This window comes from Sarcophilus harrisii, chromosome 1 (assembly GCF_902635505.1).
Source record: "Sarcophilus harrisii chromosome 1, mSarHar1.11, whole genome shotgun sequence".
Classification (NCBI taxonomy): domain Eukaryota; kingdom Metazoa; phylum Chordata; class Mammalia; order Dasyuromorphia; family Dasyuridae; genus Sarcophilus; species Sarcophilus harrisii.
Window position 1 is genome coordinate 677,831,410 of NC_045426.1, and position 14,234 is coordinate 677,845,643.

Sequence of the window (14,234 nt, forward strand, 5' to 3'; positions counted from 1 at the left end):
TACTTTTGTCTGTTGCCGTTATTATGTTTCTGTAAGTTAATAATAATGGAGAGAGCTCTAGGTTCAGAAATCGGAGTTGGATTAGAATCCAGTAGCTGTTACTGACAATGTGTACCAACAAGGACATGTTATTTCTTTGGCTTTAGTTTCCCTTTTTTGGACAATAAGCGGTTTGGACCAAGTCATATTTTAGGACCCTTCTAGTTAAAAATCTGTGATATTGCAAATTTATATTTTTGTTTTTATTAATTTAAAAATCTAGCTATGGGTCTTTAAAATGGCTGTCCTAACATCACAACTGAACTCAGTTGGGCTTCCTCCCCAAGGGATAGTTGAGTTATGGAGAACTGGGTCATGAAGTATCAAGCTTGCAGACCACCCAGCAAGAAGCCACATTAAAATGTAACTGGGAAACATTTGACAAAATACATTAAAAACTGTACCCCATAGATCATGCTAATTTGTGACTAAGTCAGGATGGGGCTCGATCTGTCTTGTGTTTGGGTTTGACTCCATTGCCCCCTTCTTTCCCCCACTCCACCTCCCAGGAAACATCTAGGTGAAACGGGGGCTAGAAGTCTGGACTCAGTGTCACAAAGACCTGAGTTTGATTCTTGCCCCAGGAATTTACTTGCTATGTGACTCTGAACAGTTCATTTAACCTCTTTAAGCCTCAGTTTACTTCATTTGTGAAGTGGGACAATAACAACACCTCCCTCACAGGGTTATTGTGAAGATTAAATGAGATGAAGCCTAAAAAGCGCTTTGTAAATCTGAAAAGATTCTATAAGTGCAGGTTCAACCATTTTGGTACTTGAACCTTTACACCAGCAATCATGGACCTTCCAAGTACTGTCACATTTGCCGCGGTTCTTAATTTTGCCTTGGAATCACAACTTTAGGCTACAGCCTTTATCACCATGCCCGAATGGGCGGCCTGTCAGGCCCTCTACCACCTCAGGGAGCCCCGGCCACTTTAGGAGAGCTTTTTTATTTTTGTGTGTGTTTTCTCCTGAGGTCCGGACTTTACCTCTGTGTGTGATCTCCCTGTGGCTTCTGGGACTGTGTCCAGCAAGTCTCAGTTCTCTTCCCCATGTTCAGAAATCAGGATGACAGTTGTCCTCCTCTGATCTTCTGGAACTTCGTTCATTTTCCACAGTCTTTCAAAAGCTATTATGCCTTGGCCATCAAAACAGCCCGTTCTTTTAATCAAACCAAGTCAAACCAAGTTATCCATTTTAATTTTTAAAAAAACTTTTTTTTCCCAATTATATTAAAAAAACAATTTTAAACACTTTAAAGTTTTGAGTTCCAAATCCTATTGTTCTTTTCCTCCTTTCCTCCCTGAGACATAAGCAATCTGACATGCTTTATACATGATTGCACATCTATAAACAATTTCCATAGTATTTTCAATAGGCATTTATTAAGAACCTTCTGCATCCTAGGCATTGTGCTAAGTGTCGGATTCAAAGAAGAGCAACAAAGAAAAATGAAAAAAATTAGTCTTTGCTCTCAAGGAGTTTACTGCCTAATGTGGCAGATATCATGAAAAAAAATATAAACAACACAGAATAAATTTGAATTATAGAGAAGGCATTAGCATTAAGGGCAATTAGGAGAAACTGTTTACAGAAGATAGGATTTTACAGAAGACAGGATTCTGGGACTTAAAGGAATCCAGAAAGCAGAATCCCTTTAGGGAGAGGGGAGCATTACAGGCATGGGGGACAGGCAGAGAATACATGTGGAGGTGGGAGGTGAAGTATGTGTGAGCAATAACCAGGAGGCCGGTATTACTGGGTTGTAGAGTGAAGTGGGCTCAATTTTTGAAGGATTTTAAAAGCCAAATATAAGACTATATCTAATCCTGGAGATAACAGGGAGCCACTGGAACTTAGAGTGGAGGGACTGACAGGCTAAGACCTTCATTTGAGGAAGATCACTTTACCAGCTGAGGGGTGGATTGGAGTGGGGAGAAACTGAGGCTGGCATATCCATCAGCAGGCTGTTGTATGAGTCCAGAGTGGGTGGAGGAGGGAAGGGGGAATTCATTACACAAGTGATGCCAAAAACACATGCACAAGCCCACAGGCTGAGGTAGGGGGCTGGGGCAGAGTGAAAATTCAGGTGGGCAGGGTTACCAACCTGGATGACCAAGCTGATGCTGCTGCCCCCAACAGAAACAGGGAAATCAGCATGAAGATTTGGAGGAAAGAGGGCTAAGTTTGGGACATGTTGAGTTTAGGATGTCAATGGGAAATCCAGCTTGAGATGTTTAATAGGCAGTTGGTGATGTGAGAGCAGAGGGCAGAAGAGAGCGTAAGGTTTGGATGAGTGCGCTGAGAATGAACAGCATAAAAGTGATCACTGAATCCGTGGGATCCCCAAACCAAATAGAGGAAGAAGAGAAGGTCTCTATGGGACGCCCAAGGTTAGTAGTAATGATTTGGATGAAGAGACCGAGAAGGAGCACTCCTCTGGGCCGGAGGAAAAGCAGGTGAGAGAGGTGTCCTGAAAACTTATAGCAGAATATCGAGCAGGAGAGGGAAACAGCTTCCAAGGCACAGAGGTCAAGAAGGATGGGAATCGAGAAAAAGCTGCTGGATTTGGCATCTAAGACATCACTAGTGCCCAAAGACAGTGATGAGCTCATCAGGGTCAGTTTAGTGCTCCCAGTGACTTAGTTTGGAGAACTGTTCTCCTTGAGCCATTTTTGTTCAATCCTTGCCAAGATAAAGACTATTCACCTTGGCAGTGAAAGCAGAATCATCAGTTATCATCAATTATTAACTCTGTCATAGTTATTAGTGTCCCTTCTACCCCCAATATTCCATTCTCTCTTATTATTTAACTTAAAAAAAAATTCCAACAACGTGAAAAGTGTTTTGTCAAAACTAACATTAGAGGGAAAGGAAAAGAAAAACAAAATTTCAACAAACATGGAAAGTATTTTGTTCAAGCTAAGAGAAAAAAAAAGACAATCTGGTGCACAATCATTCAGTGCCAAGAATTTTTACATATCTAGATGAAAACTTTAAACATCTCAGAAATAATATTTCCAATCTGAACCATAATACAGAGGTCCCTTGTCAAAGGAAAATTAAAACAAGGTAATTTTTTTTGTGGTGTGTATTGAGGGGAGGTGGATTCCTTTTACTTAATTGGTTTAAGGCAGTGATAAAAAACTCAAAGGGGAAAAGGAGCACTACACTAGGCAGGCTATTGACTTAGAAAACCACATTTTAACATATTTTATCTATCAAATATCTAATCTAAAATTAGATAAAATCTAATTTAAATTTAATGCTAAAATAAAATGTATTTTATTTATTAGATTATAAAATCTAATTTAAATCTAGTGCTAATTTAAATTTAATGCTAAAATAAAATGTATTTTATGTATTTTGTTAAATGTTCCCCTGATTACTTTCTAATCTGAGAGGCAACATGTCCAAGTCAAGTGTTCTCCATGTGGAAACCCCCTTCACCAGTGCAGATCAACAACTCTTCTTCACCTTAGCATCTTTAGAGAGTAGCCTGGAACACTGTGATTTAAGTCACTTGCCAGTCATCACTTAGATAACCATTTTTTAAAACCTGTGTTTTATTAAGAATAAACTCATATCTTTCATAGAATTTTAAAAACTGCAGATTTGCAAAGCCTGCAAACTCCACAGTGTGGGCCTGTTCTTTCCTCATCTAGACAATGAGGGGGTTGGATGTGCTGATCTCTAAGGTTCCTTTGAGCTTAAAATCTTATGATCTTATGATATCGGGCGGGGAGAAGAAGTGAGAGTTTTGGGGGGGAGGAATTTTGTAAGGCGTTGGGGAAAAAATACACTCAACAGGCTTATTTTAGAAAATCATTCTGGTGAGTGATAAAAAGAATAGCCACAGGATATTTAAGAAGGTTTGGCCTTCTGGAAAACCTTCAGAAACAGCTATGAGCTGGTATTAAATGTGCTCTGATATTCTTCTATATGACTCATGTGCCAAGCTAAATATAAACATGCAAGGGCTCTTCTGACTTAGGTCAGTGGGCCAATCCTTGCACCTGGGAAGCAGCTCAGGTTTTTTTATTTTTTTCTTACCCTACGTCTGGTGATTGGTTCCTTCGTTCCAAAGTCACCAGCTTTATTTTAGAGAAGCCGGAAAAGCATGCTAAGTCGAACCTGCAAAGCTTAGTCTCAAACTAAGAGAAAATTGGACTCCCAAGGCTAAGTATCTGTAAGGAAAAATCCAATTCCTGAAAACAAGGAGGTCCTCAAGTACCGAGAAACCCAAACGTTACTTGGATGATCCGTTTTGTTGTTCTTGTTAATTGTTGTGGAACAGGATCGGTTTTACAAAATGGACATGGTGAGTACCAGCGGCCTCAACAAAGAGCCGTTATCTTCTTTGTTGAATGCTAATTTTTAACATTTTTGGTCATATTCAGTGGCTAGCTAAGGGCTGATTGCAGTGGGGCACTTTGCTGAATTTAGTGACTAATTGTCCAGTTGCAGTTAGGAGTGGTTGTAGAAATGGATTTGATGGGTTGAGAGTGGCTAGGAAGAAAGATGAGCAGATAATTTAATGAATGTGACATTGTGCCTCCCCTGTTTCTTTGGCTGTTAAGTGAGATGAAATTTAGAGCAATTTTTGACATTTCCCAACTTCTCTTCCACAACTCCCTTCACTCCAGTCCCTTCAAGTCTGGGTGGTCTTGTAAGAAAGCAAAATTGGTTGGAGACCTGACCTGATCTATAGCACATAACAGAATGGGCATTTAGGGTGATGGTTATGGGCTGGTTGTGTTTTTATTTGATTAGTTCTTGCTCAGGAAAAAATAATTTGATGAGTACTTTTGTGAAGTGACTCTTTTGTCAAGGCGAATGATAACTCTTTCTCTTTTTTTTTCCTCTGAGGCAATTAGTCTCTTACCCAGGGTCCCACAGCCAGGAAATGTTAAGTGTCTGAGGTCAGATTAGAACTCAGGTCCTCCTGATTTCAGTGCTGGTGCTCTATCCACTGCACCATCTAACTGCTCTGAATGATGAAACTTTGAGAGCCTGTTGGATTTTAAAAGTCAGAAGAGGGATTTGAACTCAAGTCTTTCCTGATTCTAAGTGCCATGCCCTTTCTGTGATACAGCAATGCCTTCCATCTGAAATCCAGATCTCGATATCTAAAATTGATGGCACCTCAAACAAGCAATATTCACAGGTGTCCAACCAAGGGTTTCCCGATGTACACAGATGTGTCCTTGGGAAGGACGTGTTCTAAATTTTGTTTGAAGATGTGGGTTCAAATTCTGCTACTTTTTTTTTTATTTAATAGCCTTTTATTTACAGGATATATGCATGGGTAACTTTACAGCATTAACAATTGCCAAACCTCTTGTTCCAATTTTTCACCTCTTACCCCCCACCCCCTCCCCTAGATGGCAGGATGACCAGTAGATGTTAAATACATTAAAATATAAATTAGATACACACTAAGTATACGTGACCAAAACATTATTTTGCTGTACAAAAAGAATCAGACTCTGAAATATTGTATAATTAGCTTGTGAAGGAAATCAAAAATGCAGGTGTGCATAAATATAGGGATTGGGAAATTCTGCTACTTCTTACTGTGTGACTTATCCAAGTTACTTGTGCGTAGATTGAATTACATCAATGTTAATTTGATTTAACAAGCACCTATTAAATATATGGCACCATGTCAGTGGACCAGGCACTGTGCTAGGCATGTGGGAGGGCACAAAGATAATGAATGATGTGATCCCCATTCACCAGAAGCTTAAATGTTTATATTGGATAAGTGAAAGCAAACTCCAGTCAGCATAACAAGAGTTGGCTGACAATTATTTTGGCAGTGAAGGCCCAGGGGGATCAAACTCAAAGAGAAATGAGTTCAGTTGTTTTCCCCTCTATTCGGGGTTTTCTTGGCAAAGATATTAGAATGGTTTGCCGTTTTCTTCTCCAGATCATTTTACAGATGGGAAAAGTGAGGCAGACAGAATGAAATGACTTGTCCAGGACCATCCAGCTAGTAAGTATCTGAAGCCGGATTTGAACTTGTGAAGGGGAATCTTCTTGGCTCCAGGCCCAGTGTTTTGTGCACTATGGTGCCTCCCAGCTACCCCTTCAAATAGAAGGTGGATTTATTAATCTACATCCTGGGCCTCATGTTGACAGAAAACCCCACCCATTTGTGTTTCTTTTCTTTCTTTCTTTCTTTCTTTCTTTCTTTCTTTCTTTCTTTCTTTCTTTCTTTCTTTCTTTCTTTCTTTCTTTCTTTCTTTCTTTCTTTCTTTCTTTCTTTCTTTCTCTCTCTCTCTCTCTCTCTCTCTCTCTCTCTCTCTTTCTTTCTTTCTTTCTTTCTTTCTTTCATCATTAATACATAACAACGTCAGAATCAGGTTGGAAATATATTTCAGTCTGGCTCGGCTTTCACTTGGGAGTGTTGTGAGGCACATACCATCCACATGTTTGACACCCCTGGGGTAGGATGTGGAGTCAAGAGCAGGTCATTTTCTGCTGTTGTGGGGCTTATGTTCTACAGGGTATGGGGAGAGTAGAGAGAATAGAACATAAAAGATAATCATTCTCTGTCTTCAAAGGCCTTCTCTTCTACCTGGGGAGGGAGGGAATAGCACACGGAACAGGTGAAAGTAATGAAGGTGAAATGAGGGACTGACAATTGTGTGGGGAGATGAGGTGGGGGACTTGGTGCCTCAGGTGTGCAAGCAAAGGGGTTCTGAGAGATGGGGTCTGTTCTACACTACTGAGACACATTCCAAAAAGTGTTCCCTGTTTTAGAGATTTCAAGATGTAGGTCACTACCCTAAAGTGTACATGTGCATTTGATTATGATTTATTCTGGAAAAAATATATACGTTGAAGCTTTTCTAAATTTTCTTTTCTTTTTTTCCAAACGCTTTTTCTGGAGTTAATTATTTTTAGTTGAAATCCACAGATGACGGGCTGAAAAGAGTATTGTTGGTTTTCAGTGGGGGTGGGTGTGGGCTGGGGGGTGGGTTAGACTTCAGTATTTGTATCACAAATTCTTCTGCTGGCACCATCATTCTTGTCTGCAGGGTTGATTCCTCAAGTCTAGTGCTCAACTCCTCCCTCTGCCTTACCTCATGGATCCACTCATTTGTCTTTTCTAAATCTTGGCTTTTCCCTCCTATCCCTTTTTTCTACTGCAGCTACCATCTTGGTGCAGGATCTCATTACCTCTCTTAGATTACTGCAACTCTCTGCCCCAAGTCTCGTCCTTGCCCTAATCCGTTCTCCATATTGTTGCCAAAGTAATTTTCCTTAGGAGCAGATATGACAATGTCATTCTCTTATTCTGTAAGCTCTAGAGGCTTCCTTTTGCTTCTAGGATCAATTGATCAATCAATCATTCTCCCATTTGGCCTTTAGAGCCTTTCCCAGCCTGTCCACAAACACTATTTCTGGCTCTCTTCTTCACAGAGGATATTCCATTTTCCATTTCTTACTTTGTACTGACCATCCTCCTTGTGAAAAATATACTCCTTAAAATTCCTCATGGGACACCTGGGTAGCATAGTGGATACAGCACTGACCCTGGAGTCAGGAGAACATGAGTTCAAACCCACCCTCAGAAGCTTGGCCGGGCTTGACTAGCTGTAAGACCCTGGGCTTAATTCTGAAAGTTTGCCCCCTCCACCTCCTCACCCCCCAAAAAGGGAACAGAATCTCCCTTTAAGATATAATCCAAATACTACTTTCTTCTTGGACTCTTTCCTAGTCCTTCCCAATGCTAGCCCCATCCCTTGTATACTTAATTACAATTTATTCTCTTTATATTAGATGCTACATACCTATAGCAATGTGGGGCCCAGTTCTCCCATTACACTTATCTATGTGTATTTGTTATTTTCCCTTTCTTATTTGTATTCCTACCACTTTAGCACAAGGCTTTGTTCCCAAAACTTTATAAAATGCTTTCTTTATTTATTCATTCATTTACTCATTTATTCATTTCCTTTTAGACCTCCTTGTAAGTAGGGGTTATTTCATTCTTTGTATCTATCTCCAGTGTCTGGCACTCTGTGGTTGCTTAATAAATGCTTGTTGATTGACTAAGTCTTGCTCCACAGTCTGTTTAGAAGCGGGTTTCTTTGAAAGGGTCTTTGATTTAATTTATGAAGTCTTGGTCTTCTATCAATGTAGACATTCTTCCTGGGTTTTCTCAGAGGAAGGAAGAAGTGTGAAATAGAATAGGAAGAAACAGTGAACAATTGATGGATATGAAGAATAATGAGATGGACACCCCCACTGATCTGAAATTAGAAGTTAAAACCTTTTCAGGAACAGAAATGTAATAGGATATGGGGCAGTGGATCTTGAATCTCATTTAGAGGAAATCTTTTTCAAGAGCTTCGTAACTGGAGGTGGAGGGGAGAAGTAAAGAAGGCCTGAAGGAAAGCATCATTTAAAGGTATAAAACTAGACAATGAGGAAAAGCACTTTTTATTTCATATTTTTGTCTCTGTAGTTTCTCAGCTGTTGTTCAGTCAGTCATGTCCAACTTTTTGTGACCTCATGGACCTCATGGGGTTTTCTTAGCAAATATATTGGAATTTGCTATTTTTGTTTTCTAGCTTATTTTACAGATGGCAAAACTGAGGCAAAAGGGTTAAGTGACTTATTCAGGATCACACAGTTAGGATGTTGTGGCTCAGTGCTCTATCTGCTGTCCCACCTTGCTGCCTCCTGGTTACTCAGCTATGACCAAAGAGATGTGAGGAAGTTATAGTAGCTAACATTTATATAGCATCTCACATGCATTTTCTCACTTGATACAACAACCCTCTGAGGTGGGTGCTGTTATCATCCCCTTTCACAGACAGGGAAATTGAGGCTCAGAGTTATAATGACCTGATAGTGGTCTTTTAACTAGTCACTATATCACAAGCTTATGTCCCTTTGAGTCCAGATCTAACAATTTCTATTAAATCAAACTTATAGCACACTTGATAAGGATGGAGCATATTTCTCCAAGGTAGAAATGATCTGATTTGTACCATACACCAGTTCCCAGGACAGGCTCCCAGTATAACTCTAAGATAATTGTCATCAATCAATAAACACTTATTAAGTTCCTACTATATGCAAGGTATCATGCTGGTGTCTGGGGAGATACATTACAATATAGGAAAAAATTTCTGTTTATGAATCATTGCAAAGATCTTTCAGAACTATCTTACATCTTTGCTTTTGATCATTGGGGGATAGCCAACCACTAACTGCCTTCACAAGGAGATGAAAAAAGTGTTATTCTCAGTTATTCATGAATAATTTTCATCCTGTATATACATAGTAGCTCCAAATCTTTTTTGGGGGGTATTACTGCCTTCCTGATGGGTGATAGGAAATAGTTCCATTCAAAACTTGTTTGAGGCTTGCTCCAGTCACAGCTAAGAGTGTTACGGTTCACTAAACAATGATGGCCATGTGGATTTTCTCAAAGGCTTGATTCTTTCCCAGGAAAGTTTCTCTAATGAACTGTGAACTCAGTCAATCCCAAAGTGTCAGCTGGTCCATCTGCACCCAGTCCGATGCTACGGACTGTCCCTGAGAGAAAGGGACATCAGTATGAGAAGTGATCCTTGTCATCTGGGAGCTAGCTTACCGTCCAGATAAAAACAAAGTTAATGTATGTAATTTAATGGTAAAGAGGAAATAAGGACCTGCCCTATTTACTCCTCAGGGCTGTCCTGATGGAAGCTTGTTGCAAACAGAACCCCAGGATGTTAGCTCTGGAAGGGCCCTTAGGAGCCAAGTGGTTCAACCTGCACCTGAACCTGAATTCCCTCTTCAGTTTCTTTAGTAAATAGTCACTCAACTTTGATTGGTCAAACTCTAGTACCTATTTAGCAGCTCATTTCACCTTTGGATAGCTCTGGTTGTTAGCACTTCATTCAGAGTGTCGAGTAAGGCAAGGTGCCAAGTGCAGGAATGCGAAGAAAGGCAAAAAGCACCATTCCTGCCCTCAGCAGCCAGCTGAGTGCAATATATGTCAACAATATGTTTATTAGGTGCCTATTGCTGTCATTCAACCATTTTTCAGTCATGTCTGACTTCTCACGATCCCATTTGGGGTTTTCTTGGTAAAGTTACTGGAGTAGTTTGCCATTTCCTTCTCTAGCTCATTTTACAGATGTGGAAACTGAGGCAAACAAGGTTAAATGATTTGACTGGGGTCACACAGCTAGGAAGAGTCTGAGGCTGGATCTGAACTCAGGAAGATGAGTTTTTCTGACTCCATACCCAGCACTACCTATTGCACCACCTGGCTGCTCACTATATAAACTGTGTAAATGGAAGGCAATCTAAAATGGGAAGGCATTCATTGCTGGAGAGGCAGAAAAAGGCCTCTTCTGGAAAGGGGAATTTGTTAACTGAGTCTTGAAGGAAAGGTGAGAAGGGAACTTCAAGCGAATGCAAAAGTAAAGATGGGAGACTGAGTGTCTTTTGTGTGAGCGACATAGTAAAGTTCACGTAACTGGAGTGTGTAGTCCATGAAGGGAAGTAAGGTGTAAGAAATCTAGAGAAATAGGTAGGAGCCGGATTATGGAGAACTTCAAAAGCCAGAGAAGATTTTGTATTTGATTCTGGAGGTAATGGGGAATCACGAAGTATATTGACTAGGGAAGTGACATGATCACACCTTGAAAATGTATTTCTGGCTTTTTCCTTGATTTTCCCATCCTACATAGAGAAGACATCTGATTTTTTTCAATGTTGATTTTACTGGTGGAGGTCCCTCCTTTCATGGTTAAAAGGTCCCACAAATTCTCTCTCATCTCTGAGTTGTTATACATAGGTTCCCCCCCCCCTCACTTCAAATATTCCCCATGCAGTAAAGAATCTTTGGATGAGAAGCTTCTCAAAAACTAGCCTGGCTAGTCCTTAGAACACACAATCTATCTGCCAAAACCCTAAGATCCTTGAGAAAAGTAGATAAGCAAGGACTCTGTCTTATGCAAAATTTCTATCTCTTCTAATACCTTAAAAAGGGATATTATTTTAAAAATTAAGATATCTTATAGGTTATGCTCTGTAGGCACATCTTTAAGGCATTAAATAGGGAAATACTTAAGGCAGCCCTATCAGAAGGCTCTTTAAATAGCCAAGGCAAGAAGTTAGGAAGGCCTTCATTAGGCTAGTGGCTATAAGTGAGAAGACGCAATCAAAATAGTTACTGTGCAAGTAGAAACTATAAGCTTTGACCACAGATTGTATATGTAGGGTTAGTGAGAGTGGAGAAATGAAGCTGCCATTGAAGTGGGTAACTAGAAGGGTGGTGATTCCCTTCCTAGTAAAAGGGAAGTTCAAAAGAGTGCAGTTTTGGGGAGAAAAGATCCTGATTTCTGTTGAAACCATAATCTATTGGAGATGCCGTGGGATATTCAGATGATGTTCAAAACTGGTAATATGGGACCATCGCTCAAGAGCTAGCCTAGGTAGAGATGAAGATCTAGAGATGGGTTTCCATAGAGATGATAATTAAGCCTATGGGAAATGATGAGTTCACCGAGTGTCATAGGATAAAGAGGAAGAGAAAAATTACCAGAAACAGCTTTGGGAGATAGGTATCCATTGTTAGTGGTCATGACACAGATGAAGAAGCCGCAGGGGAGAATGAAGGGGAGGAGAAGCCAGACGTGTGGGAGAGAAGTAGAGAAATATCATTGCCAGGAACACCTGGAGAGGAGAGATTATGTAGGAGAAAAGGGTGATCAACAGTGACAAGGACAGATGAATGGGGAATTGGGGAGGAAAACTCCCCAAATTTTGGCCATTAAGAGATCAGGGTGATTTTAGAGAGACTAATTTCTATTGAATGGGCCAGATTTCAGAGGGTTTAAAAGAGAGTGATAGAAGAAAAAAGAAGGAACTAATTCTTCATTCCTTTAATTGCCGACAGAACAGCCAATCAGTGTGCTTGGGTTTGAATTATATGGTGCTGGAAATAGCTGCATAATAATTATAGCTAACATTTACTTAGTGCTTTAAGGCATGCAAAAATGACTTACAAATATTATCTCATTTTATACTCGCAACAACCTTGGGAGATAGGTGCTGTTATTTCCTTTATTTTGTATATAGGGAAACTGAGGCAAACAAGTTATATGACTTTTTCAGAGGTAATAAGTAACTGAGGTCAGATTTGAACTCGGGTTTTTCTGATTCCAGATCCAGTGCTCAATCTCCTGGACCACTTACCTGCCAAATGAGAATAAGGATGAGTAACTTAAATGCTTGAAGTATTTATTGAAGGATATATATATAAGATTAGGTAGAAATCCTAGATATATGGTCCATTCCCAGCAGTCCTGAAGTGGTGGCTCCCCATTAGAATGTAAGTTTCCTGAGATTGGGGCTTGTTCCACTTCTGTCTGTATCCCTAATGCTTAACCCAATGCTTGGGCTTGGGTTTCTCATTGACTGATTGACTTTGGGTCCTGGCTTCTTGTACTCTTGGAGTATTCTGGGAACTCTGCTATTATCAAATGTGCGTCTAGATACTGCCCTCCCACTTCCCTTTGTCTTAGAGTTTCCCTGGGAAAAGATGCCTCCATTAAGGCAGTATCAAAAAGTCCAGATCATTAGATATAGTGGTGATTGGTCAGTCTTCAAATAGCCCATGTTCTTGAACCTGGTACCCTCCTGGCTACTCTCTATTGGGTCAGTCTTCAAATAGCCCATATTCTTGAACCTGGTACCCTCCTGCTACTCTCTATTAGGTCAGTCTTCATATAACCTATATTCTTTAGTACCCCTGGCTACTCTGGCTACTTTGTATTAAGCCTATGAGCAGTATCAAGGAATAGAAGTGAGCTTCTTTCTTCTTGGGGTCTGGAAAGCCCACTGGGCCCTAGATCAGCACATTTTGTGATTACTAATGAACAGAATGTGCATTCTATCTAAGAGAAGTAATGTGTGTTACACCTGAAGCAGGTGGACCACTTTAGTTTGGGGCACGGGTTCCATTAAGCCCATCTGAGCCCGAGTACATGATTTACCTGTCCTGAGATGGTCTTAGAACCATTTTAAAGATGAAGTGTCAAGATTGGATGTTGGGAGGATGAAGGAAGGAGAGATTAGCAGCATATTCCTGTCTCAGGCGGGGAAGAGAATAAGAACCAGCAGAGACCTATTCCCAGAATCTTCAAATTGGCCTGGAAGGCAAGCTTAAGACCTGCAGATTGAATGAGCCTTGTCTAATTTAGGGTCATATATTTTCAGACGTAAGGCACTTGGGGGCCACTCAGTTTAGCCCCCTCCTATTATAAAGGCAGGGACCAAATAGCACAGAGTGGTGAAATTATTTTATACTCAATTAACAAGCAACTGTTAAATTCCAAATATGTGCCAGACATTGGGGAAAGCTCTAGGGAAACCAAGACAGAAGTCCAACAGACTTTGCCCTCAAGAAGCTTACGCTCTAATGAACAACACTTACGTATCTAAGTATATGGCAAAATCAGTAAAAGGTAGTTCTGAGAGGGAGAGCAGATGCTGGCTGAAGGAATCAGCAAAGGCAGAGTTTGAGCCGAGTCCTGAAGGAAACCAGGTATTCTGGTGAGGGAGACAAACATTATGAAGGCCTGGACATGAGAGATGGGGAGGAGCCACTTTGACTGGTCCTTGTCCAAGGTCCTATGGAGCCAGCTTCTGAGACTTTAGGGCCCAATGAAGGCTGTGGGCCACCTGAGGCTGCAAGTCAGTGCTGCAAAATGCCACCAGCAGCTTTCGGGCATCCATGCTACAATACATTTAAAAATAACTTTGCCGAGTCAACTCCTGCGAGGCGTCTTGGCCAATGCATTACTCATCGCGGGAGCAGCTGTCAGACTGCTCCCCGGGCCCGCGGTCCCTGCTCTGGGAGTGAGGCTGGTGGATTTGGGTTGTTTAAATATCTCCACCTCATAGAGAGCAGCTTGGCTCAATTTCAGGTCTACTCAACAACAGTCACATTTCCTCCATTTCCACGTGGAACAAGTGCGCTCTGGCTCACTATCTCATAGTTACACAGAGGTTCCTTCTTCTCTGCCATCAACATGAGCCCCCACCAGTGGTCCCCCCATTTCCATTGAACCATATGACATCAATTTTTTGTTTTACAAAAAGGATTTACTTCCAATGTGGAAAGAACAAACATTTCCCCCAGACCTCCAGGGTCTTCTGTCCCCTAGCAGTATC